This window comes from Nomascus leucogenys, chromosome 5 (assembly GCF_006542625.1).
Source record: "Nomascus leucogenys isolate Asia chromosome 5, Asia_NLE_v1, whole genome shotgun sequence".
Lineage (NCBI taxonomy): Eukaryota > Metazoa > Chordata > Mammalia > Primates > Hylobatidae > Nomascus > Nomascus leucogenys.
In genome coordinates this window covers 61256878-61281685 of record NC_044385.1, presented here as the reverse complement: position 1 = coordinate 61281685, position 24808 = coordinate 61256878, and positions in this window count along the sequence as shown.

Genomic DNA, 24808 nt, shown 5'->3' with positions numbered 1-24808 from the left:
TTTTGTCTAATATCAGTAGAGCTGTTCCAGCATTCTTATGGTTGTTGTTAAAATGGTATGTCTTTTTGTATGTATTTACTTTCAACCTATTTGTATCTTTGAATCTAAAATGTGTCTCCTGTAGACAGCATATATTAAATATATTTTTGTTCAGTCTGACAATCATTGCCTTTTGATTCAATTTTTAAATTCATGGATATTTAGTGTTATTGATATATTGGATGCATGTCTGACATTTAACTTTTTTTACTAGATGTGTTATATCTCTTATTCTTCAGTTCTTCATTTCCTGCTTCCTTTTACATTAATTAGTATCTTCTATTGTAACATGTAAGTTCCTTTAATGTTTTTAAAGTTATGACTGGCTGCTCTATGGCTTATAATATGCTTCCTAACTAATTAGAATTACCTGCAGATAGATACTAATTTAATTTCATTAACACCGTCTGGTAGCCCACATTCCACTGCTTCCTCCAGGTACATAGAATATCAGTATATGTTAAAAGTCCAAAAATATATTGACATACTTCCTAATTTAAGTAAGTTTATTCCTTTTAAATAAATAGAAGCAAGTATATATTTACAGAGTGTGTTGTATTACCCATTTGTAGTTACAATTTCTCATTCTTTTCACTTGTTCTTCTGGATTGGATAAACAATTTTGTGCTATTTTCTTCTTCTAATAGAACTTTGCTCCCACACATCTCCTTTGTCCTCTTAAAGATATTACATATCTATATTTTAGAGGTCCAATTATATAAATATTACTTTACATAACTACTTTTAAATAACTTAGAAGAAAGAAGAGGTATGCAAAGATAAATTATTTAGGGATAATTACTATTAGCAGTGCTCTTTTTCATGTAGACTTGAATTACTGTATGGGGTCATTCGCTTTTAGCCTAAGGAACTTCTGTATGTCCTGTAAGGTGATATGCATCTAATAAATTATTTCCATTTTTGTTTATCTGAGGAGAGCACTGTCAAATTGTCAAGTACTACTGAGAGCAGGCTTAAATACTCCCTCATCCACTGAGGTTAACAAAGGAAATGTAACCATTTAGCATGAGTTACCCTCACATACTAAATACAGAAAAACAACCAAGAATCAAGATAGAAAGAACAGAGGGGGACAGGTATTCTACAAACCAAAATTTTAGAAATGACAAATTTTGAAGAAATAACTAAATGCCATATGTATATGTTGATGGCAGTGGAGGTCAGTAGGGAGAGGTGTTCATTGAGGTAGTCTCTATCCAGTAGGATGTACCTGGAGGAAGCAGTGGAACGTGGGTTACCAGACTGTATTAATAAAGGTGAGCAGGAGCTGACCACCCCAATAGTACCAGCAAGATCAGCAAACCGATATCATTATTAAATTACTTTAAGCCGTTTTCTCCTGGTCAATAAGGGATTACATTTGTTTGTCTGTTTTATCTGTAAAAAATGTCAGGCATTTAAATGGGATCATCACGATGCTAACAAGTCTGTATATCCACAAGGTACTACCCTGGGCTTCTTATTTTCATCTACCAAGTATTTTTATGAGTGTCTAAATGGTTTTCTGAGCCAATAAATCTAACCCATCAGACATGTGTATGTTGGATGGTAGGGAGGGAAAGGGGCATAAGAGAGAGGGGTTCATGAACACCTTCCAAATTGTGGGCATAACCAATTGAGGAAATGAATACGACACTTACTGGAATTGGAACACTGAACAAGGAAAGAAAAATCATATCGGGTGAAAAAAGATCTAGAAGCCATTTAGACTCTTTTGAGACTTGAATGGGATAATGCATGCAAGGAGGCCTAATAAAAGTAGCACACAATACAAATATTGATGATGATGATGATGATGATTACCACCTAGCAGTCAGGGGATGGCAATGTGTACAGAATTTCAGAACCACTTCTGTTACCTTCAACTATGTATTAAACACTGCCAAAATGTTTCTTGTTTTCTAGCATATGTTTTGGCCCTAAATATAAATGTTAATGTTAATTCTGTTTTACTCCCTGGCATCTCAATCTTCAGCTCTTTCTAATTTCACTCGGATAAACATAGCCAAGTATTTTCTTCCAAAATACATCTACACTACATCCAAGGGTTTTCCTACAGACAGATTCCCAGAACACCAAGCAAAAACTAAAAGAAGTAGTATAAACAAAAGCAACTTTATTTACAAAAACTCAACTTAAGATCTAACAGAGGAAGAGTGAGTCAACACTGCTCACCATCAACAGATGTTGTTAGAGGTCATTGTGGCTGTTTTTAAAATCTCTCAGTTGTTTTCAAACCTTAGTGTGCATAAGAATCACCTGGTAGGCTTACTAAACTGAAAATTCCTGGGACCCACCTCCAGAGAATCTGATTTTATGATTGGAATGAGTTACAGGAAATTGCATTTTTAGCATAATCCTAATATAATAGAGAAGTACTTTTGTCCATGGGTCACACATAAAATGTCCATCACATTGGTCATTAGCATTGGGCATGTTTGTTGTCTGTCTGCCTACTTTTGAAGATTGCAACTGTTGGTAAGAGTAAGCATACCATGATGCCTAATGTCACAGCTGGGTAAGAAAACCCCACCTTCCCTGAATATCTGTAGATTTCAGCCTCTTCCTCCTGTTATTGCTTCCAAGGAATGCTCAAGAGTTGCCTTCTTGCTCGTATAGCTGCCTTACATAGAAAATAACTCAGACATGTTTCTAATTAGGCAAATCTGGTGATCAGTTATTTTAAAAACATTTGAGAAACTGTTCACCAAGGAAATGTGCAGATTTAAGTCTGACTTAATGGAGTTTGTTCAGAGGAGTGGGTATCGGGGCCAACTTTTACATAATTGCTTAAGATTTCCTTCTATGTCATTTAGCACTTTCTCTCCTTGAAGAAGGTTCATATGGGAAAAAAGAAAGTGTTGTCCCAACCTTCATTTCCCTTCTCTTATGTCTTATTGGTGGAGAGATACAAAGGTTATAGCTATCAGAGAGCTACAAAATTGCGATTGTGTGAAGAGGAACACATTAGCTTTGGGGACTCACAAGCTTTGGACATTTCTTCACAGGATATATATCTGAGCTGTGATGCTGGAGCTCTCCCATCCAGCAAAAATGAAGTAGATTTAACGTTTGAAAAATTGAAAGTAATGGAAGAATTATAATATTATAACCAAATGGACTTTACAAAGAGCCTTTCATAATTCAACCTGTTAGTTGATGAGAAGTGCTTCTAAATGTTATTAATTAGGCCCAGATTAATTTTCTTTCATCCTATTTTGTTTCTCAGTTTCTTCTATACCAATAATTATACCTATAATTATAGTTAAGTGGCCATTTCCAAGGCTGGTGTAAGTATTTAGATAAGAGAATTTTGTAGGAATTATCTTGTAGGGATATGGATGGAATGTTCTTAGGTGGATAGACAGATATATCTAAATAAGGATGTAGGTATATAGATATATGGACATACATAGTTTTGTAGATATATATCTGGATAAGGAAACACCCACATACATATATAATATATAGATATTATATATATTATTAGATAGAGGTATATATTAACATTATATATAGATAAAATATATGTAACATTAAGTATTATATATTACATAAGCATGGCTACTTGAGATAATGAAAGTGCTATTATATAATATAGAAATAAATATATAGATATATATGTGTGGGTGTTTACATTATATAATAAATATATTTAGATATTAATACATAATAAATATACATATCTCTTATCTATGTGCTTTTGGAAAAATATACAAAAATAACTATTTTGTTAGGTCTTGGGTAGTCCATCTAAATTAATTACTTTAGTCCTAGAAATACAATGGTTGCTCATTAACGGTAGTCATTTTTATTATAGTAATAACAAAAAATAAGCCTTTACAAGAGCTAAAACTAGAAGATATTGTTTCTACCATTGATGGGATCTGAGCTTAAGAAGCATGAAGCAGTATAATATGTGTATTGTAAATAACCTTAAAGTAGAAACAGCAACAACCTTGCCATTTTCTTGAGTGTGATGCTGTCCTTTGGTGTACAGCGTAGTGTTTGTTAATATTGCAATACTCCTTGCAAGGTGATGTGTGCCTTAGCTTCCTCGTGGCTATGGTGAACAGTTAATCCGAGTAGATATCTGGAAGAATGTATGCATGGTTTGCCACTCTTAGTAACATGATAGTTAGCATCTTTACCTCAGCAGAAAAAGCAGGAATTCCTAGAGCCATGAGGGAACATTTGCAATCACTTCAAGAACACCGAGAAAGTAGCAAATAACTATTTAGAGAAAGGTTTTTAAGTTCCAAATGCCTGTTTTCTTTATTATTATTTTAGCACCCTGTTATTGTAGATAATAAATAATTGATAAATTAAATTCCCTGATTATATGATGATTTTGATTGCCTTTCTCTACCAAAATATTTCTAGGTGTTTACCATTCATCAGGTCCTTTGAGGACTTCTGCTTCTGAGTACTCAGAATATGTCAGTGGAGAAAAAACACACACACACACACACACACAAACTAAAGCAGGCAAATATTCTACTCTTCCTATGTTGGGGTGATCATACCCAACACCAGGCCGTGGGGGGCTATAAAGTCCAGCAGAGTCAAAGGAATGAGAAAAGACAAGAGAGAAAGTGGGACCAGAGAGCCAACGCTAGTATGGAGGCTGCAAAGGCCCCAAGCTCTGGGAGCCCACGCTATTAATTGGTGATCAAAGAAACAGGTGGTGACGATGTGGGGGTTGAAAGGAAGCGGGTATCAAGCGAATGAGCTACAGCTGTGACGGTTTAGCATTTTTTTCTTTGAAACATATGGCTACTTGAGATAATGAAAATGCTAGAAGCAAAGAGCCAGCAAGTCTGTACACATTCCAGAGGCCAGGAAGGGTTTTAGACCCTGGACCCCTTACACGTTCCAAACCCTGCCTCAACTTCTCTCCCAACACTCAGCTTTCCTCCCAACATCCTTAACTGTCTGGCTGGGGAGAGGTGAAAGGGGACTAAATGCATATAAAAACAATAAATATGGTAAAGAATATGGTAGAATAAGTTATTCCAGAAAGTGATCAATATCATGGATGAAGAAAAAAGAAAGTAGAGTTGGGTGAAGGGAGTCAAAGTATCAGGCTAGAGATGGGTGAGGAAGGATGTATTTCAATACAGTGATTAGCATAGATTTCTTTGAAAAGATGACATCTAAGCTAGGAGTTGAAAAATGAAGCAATTAACCATCATGTACTTGGGGAAAGATGTTATAGGAAGAGTAGGCAGCCAGGGCACAGGCCCGACAGTAGAGGGGCACGTGGTGCCCCAGAAATGGTCGGGAGGACAGTGTGGTGGGAGCAGACTGGGACAGCGCAGAGTAGGACTATGGTGGGGGTGTGTACAGTCTTGTAGATCTGGGAGGGCAGGGTGGGGAGCGCTTTTTCTTCACAATGACTGTTATGTTTACTCTGAGGGTTGGGGGAGCCCGTTGAAATATCTGGTATGAACTGGTTAACCTTTTGAGGTATCTCTCTGGCTGCTCTGTTGAGAATGGATTGTAAGAGGGCCAGGGTGGACACAGAGTGTCTGGTTATGAAGCCACTGCAGTGTTCCAAGTAAGACACAGTGGGTACTCACATCTAATGGTGGCAGTGGGACTGGTGGGATGTGGCCAGCATCTTTGCCTCTGGCTCTGATGGAGAAGCTTTTATAAGAGTAACTAGCATGTTTATGTGTCCAGAAGTGGTGGGTTCTTAGTCTCGCTGACTTCAAGAATCAAGCTGCAGACCCCTGCAGTGAGTGTTCCAGTTCTCAAGGGTCCCGAGTTTGTCCTTCTGATGTTCCAACGTGTCCGGAGTTCCTTCTGGTGGGTTCGTGGTCTCGCGAACTTCAGGCGCGAAGCTGCAGACCTTCACGACGAGTGTTACTGCTCATAAACACAGTGCAGACCCAAAGAGTGAATAGCAGCAAGATTTATTGCAAAGAGGCCGGGCACGGTGGTTCATGCTTGTAATCCCAGCACTTTGGGAGGCTGAGGCGGGCGGATCACGAGGTCAGGAGATCGAGACCACGGCGAAACCCTGTCTCTACTAAAAATACAAAAAATTAGCCAGGCGTGGTGGGGGGCGCCTGTAGACGCCAGGCGCCTGTAGTCTCAGCTACTCGGAGAGGCTGAGGCAGGAGAATGGCGTGAACCCGGGAGGCGGAGCTTGCAGTGAGCCAAGATCGCGCTACTGCACTCCAGCCTGGGCGACAGAACGAGACTCCGTGTCACACAAAAAAAAAATTTATTGCAAAGAGAGAAAGAACAAACCTTCCACAGCATGTAAAGCATCCCCAGGGAGTTGCTGCTGCTGGCTCGGGTGGCCTGCTTTTATTCCCTTATTTGGCCCCACCCACATCCTGCTGATTGGTCCATTTTACAGAGAGCTGATTGGTCCATTTTACAGAGTGCTGATTGGCCCGTTTTACAGAGTGCTGATTGGTCTGTTTTGACAGAGTTCTGATTGGTGCATTTACAATCCTTTAGCTAGACACAGAGCACTGATTGGTGCACTTACAATCCTTTAGCTAGACAGAAAAGATCTCCAAGTCCCCTACCCCATAGCTAGGCTGATTGGTGCATTTACAATCCTTTAGCTAGACACAGAGCACTGATTGGTGCATTTACAAACCTTTAGCTAGACACAGAGTGCTGATTGGTGCATTTACAATCCTTTAGCTGGACAGAAATGTTCTCCAAGTCTCCACCCGACCCAGAAGCCCATACAGCTTCACCTCTCAACTGGAACACTGTAAAATGTTGCGAAATTAAAACAGCAACAACAGCCTTCTGAAGATGATAGAGAACAGCCAAGATATCTGTAACTTGAGTGGCCAAGATGCCCTGAGAGGGGGAAATGGCATTGAGGTGACCCCAATGTCACCCATCAAGTCTCTCATCCAGACACTTACCAAGTTCTAAGGGGCAGGAGCCTCGGAAGATCAAATGAAAGCAGTGGCAGAGACCTCCAGCAAGCTTACAGGTTAGGGGAGACAAAGTTGAAATGTAGAGCTACCAAGGTGGCCTGGATTTAGGAGGAGCTAAGCCTGTAGGAAAGGTAACCATGGACAGGTGAGCCTGAAATTCCCTATTTGTAGGCTGGATGAGAGTGAGGGAATATGGTGCAGGTGAGAGGCCAGGAAGTCAAGCAAAGCAGTCACCAAGCATCCACTGGGAATGCAAACACTGGAAATTAAGGCAAGACCAAGAGAAATGCGCTGCAAACACTAACAAGCTTTCAAGTAAGGCTCCCAATGTATTATTTTCTAGGAGAGAAAGCAAACTAGAAAAAGTTTATCCTTCACTAAGACAGAAAGCCCATTTGAAACATCTTCATTCCAGAAAGGATCAAGTTGATCTGTACCTAGTGTAACAATCTTCCAGATAAACGGAAATAGTTCCTAGATGAAGATAATCTCTTTCAGAGATATTGTCGTAACAAGCAACAGTTTTCATTCAGTAATTTACTATCAGGCTTTGAAAAATACAGAACCAGGTGACCAAACACCCAGAGAAAAAATAGAAAGTAGTAGCAACTCCACAGATGATAAAGAGCCATCAGAGTCATATGTTTAAATAAGTAAATGGTAATATGGATATTTTCACCAGAAAATAAGAGTCTATGAAACAGAATTAAATGGAAATCCTAAAGCTGTAAAATAACCGAAATCAGCAACTCAATAAACAGTTTCAACAGCAGGTCAAACGCAGGAGAGTGGGTTAGTGAGCTGGAGGACAGATCTGTAGAAAATATCCTTATTTGAAACACAGAAAGAAGTATTTACAAAAAGAGAGAGAAAGAAAAACAGTATGGAAAACAAAGGAGATTTTGAAAGATATAAAATGTGTATAATTGGTGTTCTAAACAGAAAAGAGAGGCATGGGGTGGAAGCAGTATTTGGGGACATAATGGTTGAGAATTCTCAAAACAGACAAAGGACCCAAGTCAAAGATTAAAGAAAAACTACGGACCACAAACAAATTAAATTAGGAACAACAAAATGAACAACTGCACATGTAGCAGCATAGTAAAACTGCTAAAAGCCAAAGCCAAAGAAGAAAGTTTTCAAAGCAGCCAAGGGAAAATAGGCACATTATCTTAAAAAGAGCAACAGTGATACCCAGAGCTGAATTCTTAACAGAAATTATCTGAGCACAAAGAAAATGCAGTAACAACTTTAACAGGCTAAAAGAAAATAATTGCCAATCCAGAATCCTTGACTTAGCAAAAACAATCCTTTGAAAATAATGATCTTTGTAAACAGAAACTGAGAGGATTTATTGGCAACAAATATGCAATGAAAGAAAGAATCAGGGAGTTCTTCACGCAATAGGAAAATGATGAAAACCTGGAAGTACAGGAAGCAACAAGGAATTTAAAAGTGATGATATGGGTAAATCTAAGTAACTATTTTCCCTGTATAACAATGTTAGTAATGTCATATGCTTCAAAATATATGTAGAATGAAAGTTCCTGACACTAATAATAGCAAAAATAGGGTGAGGCTAGTAAAATTCAATCTTTGTATTGATGAAGAAATGATGGAAAGTATCTGTTTTTAGAATGGCCCTAATCAGTCAAGGATTTATATTGAAACCCCTAAGGCAGTAATAATGATAATGATGAAAGGCTATATTACTAATAAACTAATAAAAGAAAAGTAGAATCATAAATGTTTCATTAAACTTAAATAATTCCAGAAAGGTACAAAATGAACTTAGGAAGACACATTGTAAGTAGTGCATGGATTTAATGTCAAATACATCAGTAAATGTTTCCATTAAAAAACACCGATTCAGGATTTTTTTAAATCTCAAACTTACAGTGTTTTAAAGAGATATGCCGTAAATGCAAGGACATAGAGGTTAAAAGTAAAAAGACGTAAATGATTGACCATGTAAAAACTAACGAAAACAAACTGTGATAGCCCTACTGACATCAGACAGAGCAGACTTTAAGGCAGTGCTCATTATTAGACAAAGATATTTCCTAATGATAAAATGGCTAGTCCACTAGAAAGACAGAATTCTGAATTTGGTGGCAGCTAATAGAATAACATTAAAATATATAAAACTAAAAGCTGAAAGAACTGAAAGGAGAAACAAACAAGTCCGCACTCATAGTGAAAGACTAATATCCCACTCTCAATAACCAATAGAACACTAAAAAGAAAAAAAAATGATGTATGGACTATTTAAACATCATGCCTAACAAATTTGGCCTAATTGGCATATACAGATCACTGCACTTAGCTTTTCAAGTGCACATAGCCTGGACCATAAGGCAAGTGTCACCAAATTTCACATCATTCAAATCATACAGAGTGTAGTCTCTGCTACAGTGGAATTAAACTAGATATAAATAACAAAAAAAAATTATTAAGAGAGACTCATGAATTAACTATAAACAAATATAGTCCAACGCTATATAAAAATGTCAGAATCAAAAAACTTCAGGAAAGAAGTAGAAAAAAAAAATGACCTCAGAAGCGAGGACGGAACTGGAGGTGGCAGGAAGGCCAGTGCCTCTCTAGCATGCATGAGGGGTTATTTCCCTTCTTCTCAGTGAGCATTGTGTACCCAGGACTGAATGTGCCAGAGAGAGGCCCCCTTTTCTAATTTGTACAAAGGCACATAGAGGTGACTTCTGAAACCTCAAAGGAAAACAGGATAACACAGGTTATTTTAAAAGTGTTTTCAAGCATAAAAGCTAACTGGGTCGAACACAAAAGGATTCAGAAAATATTGTTCTTATGAGCCCTTGTTAGTGAACTGAGGGTGTTTTCTGCAACTGGTAGAGTTTTTAACCAAACAAACAAAAAATGGGGAAACTACCCTGCAACAATATGACTGATGATAAGCAAGAAATTTTTGTATGTATCTATATACAACTAAAAGAAATGGGGTGATGAAGGAAAAGATGTCAGTGTTATACTGAAAATACAGAAAAATTAAAACAAACAAAAATAAGGAAGTACAAAGATATTGAGAAGTAGAGATGGTCTCGTCTCTAAAGCTGAGTGATAAAGATCCTAGATCATATAATACTGAAGTCACGTAATAGAAGTAAAAGGGTAGACACTGAAAGAGATTATGTGTGTGTGTTTGTGTGTATGCACATGGTTTTTTTTGTTGTTTTTTTTTTTTTTTTTGTTTTTTTTAAGACAGAGTCTCAATCTGTTGCCCAGGCTGGAGTGCAGTGGTGCGATCTCGGCTCACTGCAACCTCCACCTCCCGGGTTCAAGCAATTCTCTTGCCTCAGTGTCATGAGTAGCTGGGATTACAGGCACGCACTACCATGCCCAGCTAAGTTTTGTATTTTTAGTAGAGACGGGGTTTTGCCATGTTGGCCAGGCTGGTCTTGAACTCCTGACCTCAGGTGATCTGCGTGCCTCGGCCTCCCAAAGTGCTAGGACTACAGGTGTGAGCCACTGTGGCCAGCGAGATATTTTTGTGTAAAATTAGGTGATAGAGGACAGCAGGAGGAGAAAGAATATGGAATGTGGTACTTTTAGAAATGCTTATAGTTCAGAAGATATCAAGCATAACTAAAAATATTTTATATAGTATAAACATAATAACAGTTACCACTAGGACAAAAATATAGACTTTCCAAAATATCAAGACCCCATAAAGAAAAAAACCAAAGAGAGGAAAGAGATCACATTATAAAATGGTATAAAATAAATTCAATGTTTGAAAGCAGAGTAGAACAATACTTAAAAAAAAATTGGGCCAGGCGTGGTGGCTCACGCCTGTAATCCCAGCACTTTGGGAGGCTGAGGCGGGTGGATCATGAGGTCAGAAGATGGAGACCATCCTGGCTAACATGGTGAAACCCCGTCTCTACTAAAAATACAAAACAAAATTAGCCGGGCATGGTGGCGGGCGCCAGTAGTCCCAGCTACTCGGGAGGCTGAGGCAGGAGAATGGCATGAACTCAGGAGGCGGAGCTTGCAGTGAGCTGAGATCGTGCTACTGCACTCCAGCCTGGGCCATAGAGCAAAGACCCTGTCTCAAAAAAAAAAAAAAAAAGAAAAGAAAAGAAAAGAAAAAGAAAAATTGGACTTAGATGATGAAAACCCTGAGTACCTTGTCTTGACCACCACATATTATATACATGTAAAAAATTTCTCAAGTACCCCATCAATTTTGAGAAATTTTTAAGTTTACAAATAGAAATCTAAAACAAAAACCCAACAGTAATGGCCATAATATACATAAGCTAAAGAAGCCACATCCACATGTTAAAGAAAATTGATTTTTAATGAGTAATTTTGTAAATCAAAGTCATTAGAAAGATTGAAAATAAAAAGATGGGCAAAGTTACACAAGACAAATGCAATAGAAACAAAGCAGGCCGGGCGTGGTGGTTCACTCCTGTAATCCCAGCACTTTGGGAGGCTGAGGCGGGTGGATCACATGAGGCCAGGAGTTCGAGACCAGCCTGTCCAACATGGTGAAACGCCGTCTCTACTAAACATACAAAAATTAGTTGGGCGTGGTGGCGCATGCCTGTAATCCCAGCTACTCGGTAGGCTGAGGCAGGAGAATTGCTTGAACCTGGGAGACGGAGGTTGCAGTGAGCCGAGGTCATGCCACTGCACTCCAGCCTAGGTGACAGAGCGAGACTCTGTCTCAAAACAACAACAACAACAACAACAAAAAGAACAAAGCAGAGGTGTGTCATCTTATTAAGTAACCTGGTGAAATTCAGGTTACAAACACAGTAGAAAGAAAAAAAGAAAAGAGGAATTTTTAATGCTGAAGGGTGAAATTCAAATGAGGATATGAGAATAAGCCATACATCACAAAATATAAAAACGATGTTTAAAAACAAAACTATAGTTGATACCAGGAGAATTAGATGGAATACATTAGCAGTGCAAGATTTAAATACGGTTTCTCAGCCTGTGGCAAATCATGGGGAAATAAAATTAAGGCTATAGAAGATGGTGTAAGATAATTTCAAACGTAGCAATTATCCACCTATCCATCTATCTGTGGTGAGCCCTTTAAAATGATCCCCAACAATTCCCGCGTCTTGGTCTGTAAGTGTCTTCCTGGAACCCCTGCTGCTGAGTACCCACAGAATCTGTGACCTAATTCTCACCAATAGAATATGGCATAGGTTGCCAGGCACGGTGACTCACGCCTGTAGTCCCAGCACATTGGGAGGCCAAGGCGGGTGGGTCACTTGAGGTCAGGAGTTTGAGACCGGCATGGTGAAACCCCAACTTTACTAAAAATACAAAAATTAGCTGGACATGGTAGTGCACACCTGTAATCCCAGCTACTCAAGAGGTTGAGACATGAGAATCGCTTGAATCTGGGAGGCAGAGGTTTTAGTGAGCCGAGATTGTGCCATTGCACTCCAGCCTGGGCAACAGAAGAAGACTCTTTCTCAAAAAAAAAAAAAGAAAGAAAAAAAAAAGAATATGACGTAGATGAGGGCTGCCACTTCCTTGATCACGTTATGATACATTAGGCCATCTGAGGAGACCAGCGCCAGAGATTTTTTTTTTTTTTTTTTTGAGACGGGTTCCCACTCTGTCGCCCAGGCTGGAGTGCGGTGGTGCGGTCTCAGCTCACTGCAAGCTCCACCTCCCGGATTCACGCCATTCTCCTGCCTCACCCTCCCCAGTAGCTGGGACTACAGGCGCCCACCACCAAGCCCGGCTAATTTTTTTTGTATTTTTAGCAGAGACGAGGTTTCACCGTGTTAGCCAGGATGGTCTCCATCTCCTGACCTCATGATCCACCTGCCTCGGCCTCCCAAAGTGCTGGGATTACAGGCGTGAGCCACTGCGCCCGGCCCTACTAGAGCCAGAAATTCTCTTTATTGGTTTTTTTGGCTTGAAGTAAGCGCCCAAGTTGAGGAAATCCAAGTGATAAGCAATAAATATATGTATGTATCTAGAGTGTACTCTAGGACCTGGAGAAAGGCTTTAGGGCCTAGGGGTGGCCTTTAGGTCCAGGAAGGAAGGCTTTAGGATTTGGGGGTATCCTCTAAAACCTGAAAGAGGCCTCTGAGACCTATAGGTGGACTTTGGGACATTGCGGGAGGCCTCTAATATCTGGAAGAGGCTCTTGGGCCTCAGGGAGGCTTCTGTGAGCACCATCTGGGACCTACCTGTGACCTCTGAAACCTGGGGCTTCCTGTAGGACCTGGGGGAGGCCTCTAGGATGTTGAGAAGGCCTCTAGGACCTGAGGGAGGCCTCTAGGATGTTGAGAAGGCCTAGACTGAGGAGGCTCTAGGATGTGAGAAGGCTCTAGGAGGGGGCCTAGGATGTGAGAGGCTCTAGACTGGGGAGGCCTCTAGGATGTTGAGAAGGCCTCTAGGACCTGAGGGAGGCCTCTAGGATGTTGAGAAGGCCTCTAGGACCTGAGGGAGGCCTCTAGGATGTTGAGAAGGCCCCTAGGACCTGAGGGAGGCCTCTGGAACCTGGAGTGTACTCTCAGTCCTAGGAGAGGCCTCTAGGATTTGGGGGTGGCCTCTAGGCTCCGGAGGAGGCCTCGAGGACCTAGAGTGCACTCTAGGACCTATTTGTAGCTTCTAGGACCTGGGAGCCCCCTCCAGCGCGCAGCCAGCAAAAATCCTCAGTGCTAAGCAAGGGATTGAATTCTGCGGACAAGGTAAATGAGCCTGGAAATAGATTCTTCCCCCAAGAAAAGGCTCCCAGGGAGAACACCGCTTGGCTTACACCTTGATTACAGTCTTCACAAAGGACCCAGTGAACCTGGGCCTGATCCATAGAAAATATGAGATACTAAATGTGAGTTGTTTTAAGCTACTACATTTGTAGTCACGTTTTACAAAGCAATAGAAAACTCACATGCTAGCTGTTTATTTATATGTACATTCAAAGGAGTGCAACATGAGATTTAACAAAATGGAATATAAAATGAGCAAGAATAAAACAATAAATTCAAAAAATATAGGTAGCATTAAAACAATTATCTGATCACAATGCCATAAAACTGAGAGGGTAAAATAAGGAAACAAAAGACCATTTCTCCTATATGCTAAAAAAAAACTTTCTGAAATACCTTTGCTCACAATAGAAACCTGAGATAAATTGCTAATCATTTTGAGCAAAATGGAATTTATTCCAAGAATGTGTGTGGTTCAGTATTAAGAAATCTATTAATATCATTTAGTATATTGATAGAACTAAGAAAAATATTACCACTCCTTATTTTTTGTATATATTCACAAAATAGATACCAATGAATACTTTCTTAACATGATGAAACACATGAACTCCAGCCAAAAAAAGGCTAGCACCTTATTAAATAGGTCTGCAAAAGTCAGAATGGGAAGTAAGGGAAATGAAGGGAAGGGAAAGGAAAGGGAAGGACAAAGGAAAGGGAGGGAAAAAGGAAAGGAAAGGAAAAAAGGAAGGGAAAGGAAGAAAAAGAAAGCAAGCAAGCTGACTTTCCCCCACCACAATTTAACATTGCACTAGACACATTTCTCAGTTCAATTAGAGAAAATAGAGACGACTGGGTGCTATGTCTCACGCCTGTAATCCTAGAGCTTTGGGAGGCTGAGGTGGGAGGATTGCTTGAGGCCAGGAGTTTAAGATCCGTCTAGGCAACAAAAAGCTACACCTCATCTCTACAAAAAATAAAAATTAGCAGGGCATGGTGGCATGCACCTGTAGTTTTGGCTATTCAGGAAGCTGAGGCAGGAGGTGGGAACTTCTGGCTTGAGCCCAGAAGTTCAAAGCTGCAATGAGCTGTGATGGCTCCACTGCACTCCTGCCTGGGCAACAGAGGGAGATCCTGTCTCAAAAAAGGAAAGGAAGAAAGGAAGGAAAGAAAAGAAAGAAAGAATTAGAACTAAGAGGTATACCTAAATAACCCAACAGAATGAATTAAAATTGTGTATAATCAATAAGACAACTCAGAATATACTCTGAAGGAATGGAAAGCTACATCATGGTTTTGTATAGTAAGTATGTCAGTTCTCTCTGAACAAATTTGTAAGTTTAATGCCGTCTCCGAAAAACTACCACTAGTATTGTTTCTACAATTTGACAAGCTAATTCTAGAATTCGTAGAGAAGATCACCAAACACAAATAACCAGGTAGACTCTAAAAATGAAAAGTTATGAAAGTGAGATTTTTTTCCTAGTTATTTTAGGATACAAAACCTTCATAATAAATTCAGTAAGCTACTGTTGTGTTATAGGCAAATAAATGCTAAGGGAACAGTTTAGTGTTTTAAAATAGACACAAATACACAAGGGAATTTAATGTACAATGAAGGAAGGATCTCGAATCAGCACAAACAATAACAGACGTTCAAATGAATAGAATAGGAACGACTGTGAAGTTACCCAAAAAAGGTAAAGCTGCATTCACAGACAATAGCAAACACCAAGATGAACAAGGATTTAAATATAAAACAAAAAATTCAAACTAGCAAGGTACATAAATAAAAAACAAAGTGAATTCCTTTATAGTCTTTAAGTGGGAAAGGCTTTTCCGACTTTGGTTCAACACTCAGAAGTCATAAGCTAGAAGAATGATAAAAATGAATCCATTTAAAAATTCACAAGCGAAGTGAAAAGGGAGAAGAAAAACTAGGAAAACTATTGGCCATTCACATCACAGAGTCAACATCCGTAATATACAAAGAGCTCAAAGAACTTTAGAAGAAACACACTGACCACAGTAGAACCATCGCAATGAGTATAACTAGAAAATTAAAGAAAAAATATAAACAGTTTATAAACATATAAAAATAATTCTCAGTTTTACTCGCTGAAAGAGAAATGCAAAATACAACTAAATAGAATTAAACTAAAACACCATTTTTTATCTCGCAGATTGACAACAAAATCCAAAGATTGGTAACACAGTGTTAGTAAGTTGTGATCAAAATAAGCACTGTCACCCTTTGCTGATTGGATTGTAATTGTTATAACCATTGTGGAGGACAATTTACAACATCTACTAAAATTATATATACACTTATCCCTTTGACATAATAATGCCATTTCTGGGAATTTATGACAGATTCTTCATTGTGACATTGTTTAGAAGAGCAAAATATGGGACCTAACCTGTGAATACATCAAGAGGTTTAATGAAATACATTATGGCAAAAAAGAGAAATATGTTTTATGATACAGAACAATCCCCAAAAGTGTGGTTAGCTAAAAACAGCTGCAGAATACTAAATAAAGAATTCTATCATTTCTGTAAAAGAAAGGGATGGAGGATAATAAAAGAGTGCATATTTTCTCCATTTGCGTAAGAACCTGGGAAGGATTAGGGTTGCTAGACAAAATATAGGATGCATAGTTAAATTTGGATATCAAACAATAATTTTTAAATATATGTATGTCTTTTGTAATATTTGGGAAATACTAATACTTAAAAAGCATTAATTATTTATCTGAAAATTAAACTTAATCAGGAGTCCTATGTTTTTATTTGTTAAACCTGGCAATGCCAGGTAATACACCCAAGTAATTTGTAACAAGGTTTAGCTGTGTGGGTACAGAAACTAGAGTCCTCAAGGGCAACCTGAGATAGGGCTGGATGATGAGTTTTTCCTTTATGCATTTTACGCTTTCTGAATTTTAGAAGATGTAATTGCATTACCTATTAAAATAATGTAAATACATAAAAACAAATATGAATAAAGTTAAATATTCCTATAAGTGGACTACTAGAAACCATGCGTCATTAATGGAGATTTCTCTTTTATATTCTGTTTATAGTGAAACCAGACTCGATCTATCACGTTGTAATTTGAAAATATAAATGTCTGCAATTCAGTGAAAGCTGAAACGTTCTGTGATTTTTATGTTTTTAAAGTATCCTAACTCCACCTATCCTTCTTGTTGCCACTATTTCAACAGTGAAAAAAAAAATCAAACATCTGAGGTTTGGGATTGAGAATAAAAGTGTCATAAAGTATTATTCTTGAGAAAGCAGGCTCAGCCAGGTTTTTGAAATCTTCCCAAATCTTCTCAGCCTTTTGACAGCTTCTCAGACAACTCAAATGGCCACTCAGACATGTTGCTGTAGCGAGTACCAGCTGGGGAAAAAAAAAAAAAAAATCAAAGAAGAGTGTACCTTGGGACTTGTTAGTGTGGTGGGCCTCACACCTGGGAGACACACACACACACACACACACACACACACCTACACACACACATAAATACATGTGCAGATGAGCCAATGTATAGAAGTAATTTAGGGTTTTCTTGATGGTTAAAAACTTGGGTTCCTATAATATTATATATAATAACTCAAATGATGAGGACAATTTTTAAAAATTAAGCAACTGCTTAGCTATGGTCTCTAATAACAAATAATAAAATAATACCATAAAATTACACAATGAGATATTGATTTTTTGACATAAATATCCTTATTGAGTTACTTATTTTAAAGTTAATTTTCCCCCTTTTTTACGTAGGAAATACGACAAAATATAGAAAGTGAAATCCCGGGCTCCTAAATTTTAATACATCTTAAAAATTTTTTTCTCTTACTTTTTGAATATAAGTAAATGACCTGTTTAGGGGTTCAAGTAATATGAATGGGAAGGTATATTTTAAAGGTAAACAATTTCTGAAGATATCATTGGTTGGCAAAATTGTAGGGCAGCCAAGGTACAGTTTTTCACTGTCATTTTGAAAGTAGAATTTATAAAAATGTCCTCAGCCATGGTCATAATCAGCTGAGAGATTCCCACCCTCCAACTCATGCCAGCTGGCTCATGTAGCCACAGATTTTTTTTTGGCAAATGGTCAAATCCAACACACATTTTAAGCAGCTGGATTAACCTAACAGCCCTTTCATCTGTTTTACAGAGATAGAAGCCTGCTATTTAATTACAATCTAATTGGAAAATACATACACATGTATTCCTAATCAATAGGATTAATATATAAAAATGTAACTTTGAAATTCCAAATAAACATTGTTATTAAAAGCAAAAGCTCCTAAAGTTTATAATTTTCTCCTTTTTTATTTTTTATTTTTTGGCTATCATTTTATTTGAAAAGCACATAAAAGTGAACTGTTACCCTCCTGTATTAATGGACTGTCCTTTAATGTAAAAATCAAAATAACAACACAACACAGAATATAAATTTTTATAATAAGATACTGGGATTCTTAGCTTAACATGCAGGTTTTTTTTTTCCTGTCTGAGATTATAATCAAAACAGTATTGCCCTTTCTTAACATTTTAGTCTCCATCAGGATGATATTTGCAGTGTTCCAAATGAGAACCATATGCTCTTCCCTAACCTATTTAACTGTGGTAGCCAGATGTTTGAATAAATTGTGAAGGACAGCTCTACCAGTTTACTCTAACAGCATAAAGCTGACCACTACCAGCTCTCACCCTCTGTCCTCGCCTTAAGTAACAGGACAAAAAAAGGTCTACATTTTGTAACATATGTGACTGTGCCTCATTATTTTGATCAATGTTAAATGGTGACACACTTTCAGTGAAACAAACAAAAATATCTTTTAAAAAATTTATAGGGTTCAAATGTATTATAAAAACTAGTATCCTGGTTGCAATTATAGTAAAGTCATGGTGAAATTCATAATAGCTTTATTATCAGCTACAGCCATAATTTTTCAGTGGACATTCTTTTGATTCTGCACATTTCTTATAATAATGGATTCCTTAATGTTAAAGACTTGCTGTCAGGGCCATGCCAAGCAGATAAAACAGACTAGATATTATCTTTTGAAGCAAACGTTTAAGGTATCCAATTCACTATGTAACATGTCTGGACTGATACTCTTTTCTACATATTAATAATTGGTTTACTTGAAACTGTAACTAATTGTAACTAGTTACTTATTTCTGTTTTGAGGGAAAATTCACATGTTTAATATATGCTTTTACAATAAACACAGAAGCAAATACCCTTATATATGTACTTATAAATATTTCTGGACAAGTAAGCTAAATCTCTTACAATGATTTCAGATTAAAACATAACAGCAACACAAATATGTGTCTACTCAAAGAATAAAGAGAAATAGAAATTGTAATTAGGTGGAATAATACAAAATCTTTTAAATTTGGAAAATATCTTTGAATGGAATTCTTTAGAGCAAGGACAATATCATAGTCTGTATGCAATATGTAATATATAAAAGTTAGTTACATGTGATGTGGTGTAACATTATATGAAGGTGGAATGTGGCAAGCTAAAATTACATTTGAAGAATTAAACCACTGAAAATGATATGAAGATCTAAAAAGTTAATAAGATAAGATGGATGCCAGAAATATTCAAGGAACAAAAGCTAAGGGAAAATAAGAAAAAAAGAATAAAGTATTATAGAACTAGTAGAAAACAAATTGCAAGATGATAAATTTAAACCCAACCATATTGAAAAATACATTAAATGTAAATGGCCAAACAGTATAATTAAAAAGCAGAGATTGTCAGAATGAATAAAAAGCAGGCTCTAACCATATGCTGTCCATAAAAATAAAAAAAATTAAATATACAACCCTAGATTGATTATGAGTCAGATAATGTCAAAAGATATATCATACAAACACCAAATAAAAGCTAAGGTGGCTACATAAATGTCATAAAAGTTAGTTTTAGAAAAGCAGATATTATCAGGATTAAAATTGCTATTTTGTAAGTATAAAAGTGTCTATTTGTGAAGAAAACAAATGTGAAAGAAGATAAAAACAGATTCAAAGCACCTGAAACAAAAATGATAGAACATACAGTATGTATAGACAAAATATATGTAAATTTTCACACATTTCTGGTTTTTTTAACATTATTATTGTACTTTAAGTTCTGGGATACATGTGCAGAATGTGCAGGTTTGTTACATAGGTATACACATGCCATGGTGGTTTGCTGCACCCATCAACCCATCATCTACATTAGTTATTTCTCCTAATGCTATCCCTACCCCAGCCCCCCAGCCCCCAACAGGCCCCAGTGTGTGATGTTCCCCTCCCTATATCCATGTGTTCTTATTGTTCAACAGCCACTTATGAGTGAGAACATGTGGTGTTTGGTTTTCTGTTCCTGTGTTAGTTTGCTGAGAATGATGGTTTCCAGCTTCATCCGTGTCCCTGCAAAGGACAAGAACTTATCCTTTTTTATGGCTGCATAGTATTCCATGGTGTGTATGTACCACATTTTCTTTATGCAGTCTATCACTGATGGGCATTTGGGTTGGTTCCAAGTCTTTGCTATTGTGAATAGTGCTGCAGTAAACATAAGTGTGCATGTGTCTTTAGAGTAGCAATGATTTATAATCCTTTGGGTATATACACAGTAATGAGATTGCTGGGTCAAATGGTATTTCTAGTTCTAGATCCCTGAGGAATTGCCACACTGTCTTCCACAATGGTTGAACTAATTTACACTCCCATCAACAGTGTAAAAGCATTCCTATTTCTCCACATCTTCTCCAGCATCTGTTGTTTCCTGATTATTTAATGATGGCCATTCTAACTGGTGTGAGATGGTATCTCATTGTGGTTTTGATTTGCATTTCTCTAATGACCAGTGATGATGAGCTTTTTCTCACATGTTTGTTGGCCACATAAATGTCTTCTTTTGAGAAGTGTCTGTTCATATCCTTTGCCCACTTTTTGATGGGGTTGTTTTTTACTTGTAAATTTGTTTACATTTGGTATATACCTACTGGAATTGTTGGGTCACCTGGTAAATAAAATTTCACATTACTACCAGCAAAGTATGAGTGCCAGTTACTCAACATCCTCCTTAATAACACTTGATATCGTTAGTCATATTTTAGCCATTTTTGTGAGTATGTACCTGTTATGGTACTGATTTGCATTTTCCTAATGACTGATGACATTAGTGAGCATCTTTTCATGTGCTTATTTTCCATCTGAGTGTTTTCTTTGGTGAAGTGTCTATTCAAATACCAGACTCTGATAATATATTATCATTATACAGAAATACCATTCATTTTTGCATATTGTCATTGCAATTGTAACTTGCTAAACCAATGTGCTTGTTCTAGTAGCAATTTTTTAGATTTCCTAGGATTTTTCACATAGATGATCGTGTCATTGGTGAATGAAAAAGTTTTACTTGTTCCTTCTTAATAAATATTTATTTAAAATTTGCTTTCTTAATTTACTAAGTCATACTTCCTTTTGGATTAAAGTGATGACTGAATATTCTGGCTTTGTTCTGGATTTTGGGGGTGGTGGAGAGGAAGCATTCTGACTTTCATCATTGTATAGGGGTTAACTCTAAGTCCTCATAGGTGCTCTTTATCAGATGAAAGATTCCTTCTATTCCTAGTTTGCTGGTGGTTATTATCATAGATGTGTGTTAATTTTTATGTATTTTATGCATTTATTGAGGTTATTATTCCTTTTAATTTTGGTTCACTAATATGGTAAATTAATTTGGTAGGTGTTTGCATGTTAAACCAATCTTTATACACTGTGGGTGGAAATGTAAATTAGTACAGCCATTATGGAAAAAAGTATGGAAGTTTCTCAAAAAACTAAAAATGGAACTACCATATGATCCAGCAACCCAACTACTGGGTATTTATCCAAAGGAAAGGAAATAATTATATCAAAACAAGACCTGCACTCCATGTCTACTGCAGCATTATTCACAATAGCTAATATATGGAATCTACCTAAATGTCTATCACAGATAAATGAATAAAGAAAATGTGATTGTATATACACAATGGAACACCATTCAGCCATAAACAGAATGAAATCCTAACTTTCCTAGCAATATCGATGAGCCTGGAGGACATTATGTTAAGCAAAATAAGTCAGGCACAGAAAAATGAATACCACATGTTCTTACTCATATGTGTGGGCTAAAAAATAATTTTGAGCTCATGGAAGTAGAGAGTAGAATTGTGGGTTTTGGAGGCTAAGAATGGTAAAGGCGACGGGAAGATTGGATGATGTTTGTTAACGGCTGTAAAATCACAGGTAGACGGGGAATGAGTTCTGCTGCTCTGTAGCACTGGAGGCTGAATATGAACAACTATAATTTATTGTATATTTTCAAAATGTTAGAAGAGAGGATTTTCAATATTTGCAATGCAAAGAAATAGTAAATGTTTAGGGTATTGATATGTTAATTACTCTGATTTGATCATTACATGTTGTGTGCATGTATCAAAACATCACTTGGTAGCTGATAAATATGTGCAATTATTACGTGTCAACTAAAAGTAAAAGGAAAATATTTCTTGTTTATATGGTAAATTAACTTGATAGATTTTGAAATGTTACACCACTCTTTTATTTCTGGGATGAATCCCACTTGATTATGCTGTATTCATTTTAATCATTGCCAGATTTGATCAGCCACAACTTTGCTAAGAATATATGTGTCTACAGTTATGGGAAATATTGATTTGTAGTTTTTACTAATGTTTTAATCTAGTTTTGATATCAGGATAATGCTAGTCTTCTAAAATTACCTGTGATCAATTCCTTCTACTTCATTTTTCTGGAAAAGGTGTTTGTAAAATTGGTATAATGTCTTCTTAAATATTTTATAGATTTGCTTAAGAATCCATCTGGGCCTAGAATATTCTTTGTGAAATTTTTCAAATGCTTTACGCAACACATTCAATAAAGAAGGCTTGATTCATGTTATCTCTTTCTTCTTTATTGAACTTCAGCACTTGGCATTTTTCAAAGAAATTGTTTAATCTAAGGTATTGCATTTTTTGCCAGGAAGTTATTTATCATATTTTCATATTGTAGGATATGTCTATAGGAGATGTCATGATGCTGTTATTTTATTCTTGATATTTACGTTTTTTTCTGATTAGTCTGAAAATATGATTATCAATTTTTTAAATGTTTTCAAAGAACCAACATTTGGTATTATGTGTGTTTCCAGTATTTTAATTTTTTCCTTTTTTTTTTTTTTTTTTTTTGAGATGGAGTTTCACTCTTGTTGCCCAGGCTGGAGTGCAATGGCCTGGTCTCGGCTCACAGCAACCTCCGCCTCCCGGATTCAAGACATTCTCCCGCCTCAGCCTCCAGAGTAGCTGGGATTACAGGCATGCGCCACCACGAACGGCTAATTTTGCATTTTTAGTAGAGATGGGGTTTCTCCATGTTGGTCAGGCTGGTCTCAAGCTCCGAACCTCAGGTGAGCCTCGGCCTCCCAAAGTGCTGGGATTACAGGCGTGAGCCACCGAGCCCGGCCTTTCCTTTTTTATTATTTACTTTGTTCTGACAAATTCAGATTTAATTTACTCTTCTTGATCTAACTTTTTAAGGCTGAATGTTAATTCATGTTTTGAGATTTTAATCTGTTATTGTAATTTCATACTAGAATTTCCCCCAGAGTACAGTCAGTTATATAGCACATATTTGTACATGTTGCATTTTAATTTTCATTAAACTAAAATATTTTTAATTCATTTGCAATTTCCTTTTGACTCATGATTTATTTAGAAATGTGTTGCTTACTTTCCAAACATTTGAAAAATTTCCAGATATTTTTCTGTTATTTGTCTCTATCTTAATTCTCTTGTAATCTGATAACATACTTTATATCATATAAATTCTCTTATATGCATTGAAACTAATTTTGTGGCCCCAGATATGGTCTATTTGGTGAATGTTCCCTGTATATTTTTAAATAACGTATATTTTGCTGTTGCTGAGAGCAGCATTCTATAAATATTAATCAGTTTACATTGGTTGATGGTATTATTCAAGTCTTCTTTATCCTTACTAATTTTCTGTAGAATTATTTTAATTAGGCATAAGGCAAAATAATTCTGGATTTGTCTATTTCTCTTTTCAGCTCTTTCAGTTTTGCTTCACATATTTTGAAGCCCTATAATTAAATCCATGTGTATTTAGGACTATATCTCTTCCTGATGAGTTGACTCCCTTATCATTAAGAAATAATTGTCTTTATTCATCGTAATGTATCTAGTTCTAAAATGTTCTCTCTCTGATCAACATACCTACTTCAGCTTCCTTTTGGTTAATGTCTCCATGACATAGGTTTTCTCAACTTTATAAACTTTTAACCTATGTGTGCTTTTATTTTTAATGTGTTTCTTATAGATGGTCCTGGTTGATCTTGCCATTAATATCCAGTATGATAATTTGTTTTTCACTTGTGTTTAGACCATTTAGATTAAATGGAATTATTGATCTGATTATGCTTCAATCTACCATCTTGCTTTTTGTTCTTTTTTTCTCACTTTATTTGAGACTGAACACTTTAAAACTTATTATTGCCTTATCACTCCTAATAGTATATAAGTTGTCCCTCTTTGTTTTATTTTGTAGTGGTTATTCTTAAACTTGCAATTCCTGTTTTTTTAAACTTGTTACTGCCTATGTTCAAATAATACTATAACACTTCACATATAGTGTAGGAGTCCTACAATGGTGTTCTTTTATTTCTATATTCTCTTCTTTTTTAAACTATTTAGTCCCACATTTTACTTTTATGTATGCTATGTTACACAATATATTGTTACTATATTTGCTTTATACCATAAATTGTCCTTACAATAAATTTTAAAGTGTGGTAAATATATTTTATATTTACACTCCAAATTTTGAAAAATTTCCCTAAGTTATCATATATTTTGTTCACAATCCCATCTTTCAGGGACTCTGCTTAGGCTGCCTGATATTGTACCCCAGTTTCCTGATGCTCTGTTTATTCCTTTGCAGTCTTGATTCTTTTCAGCTCCCAGTTAGTGTTTTTTATTTCTGTATTATCAAGGTTACTG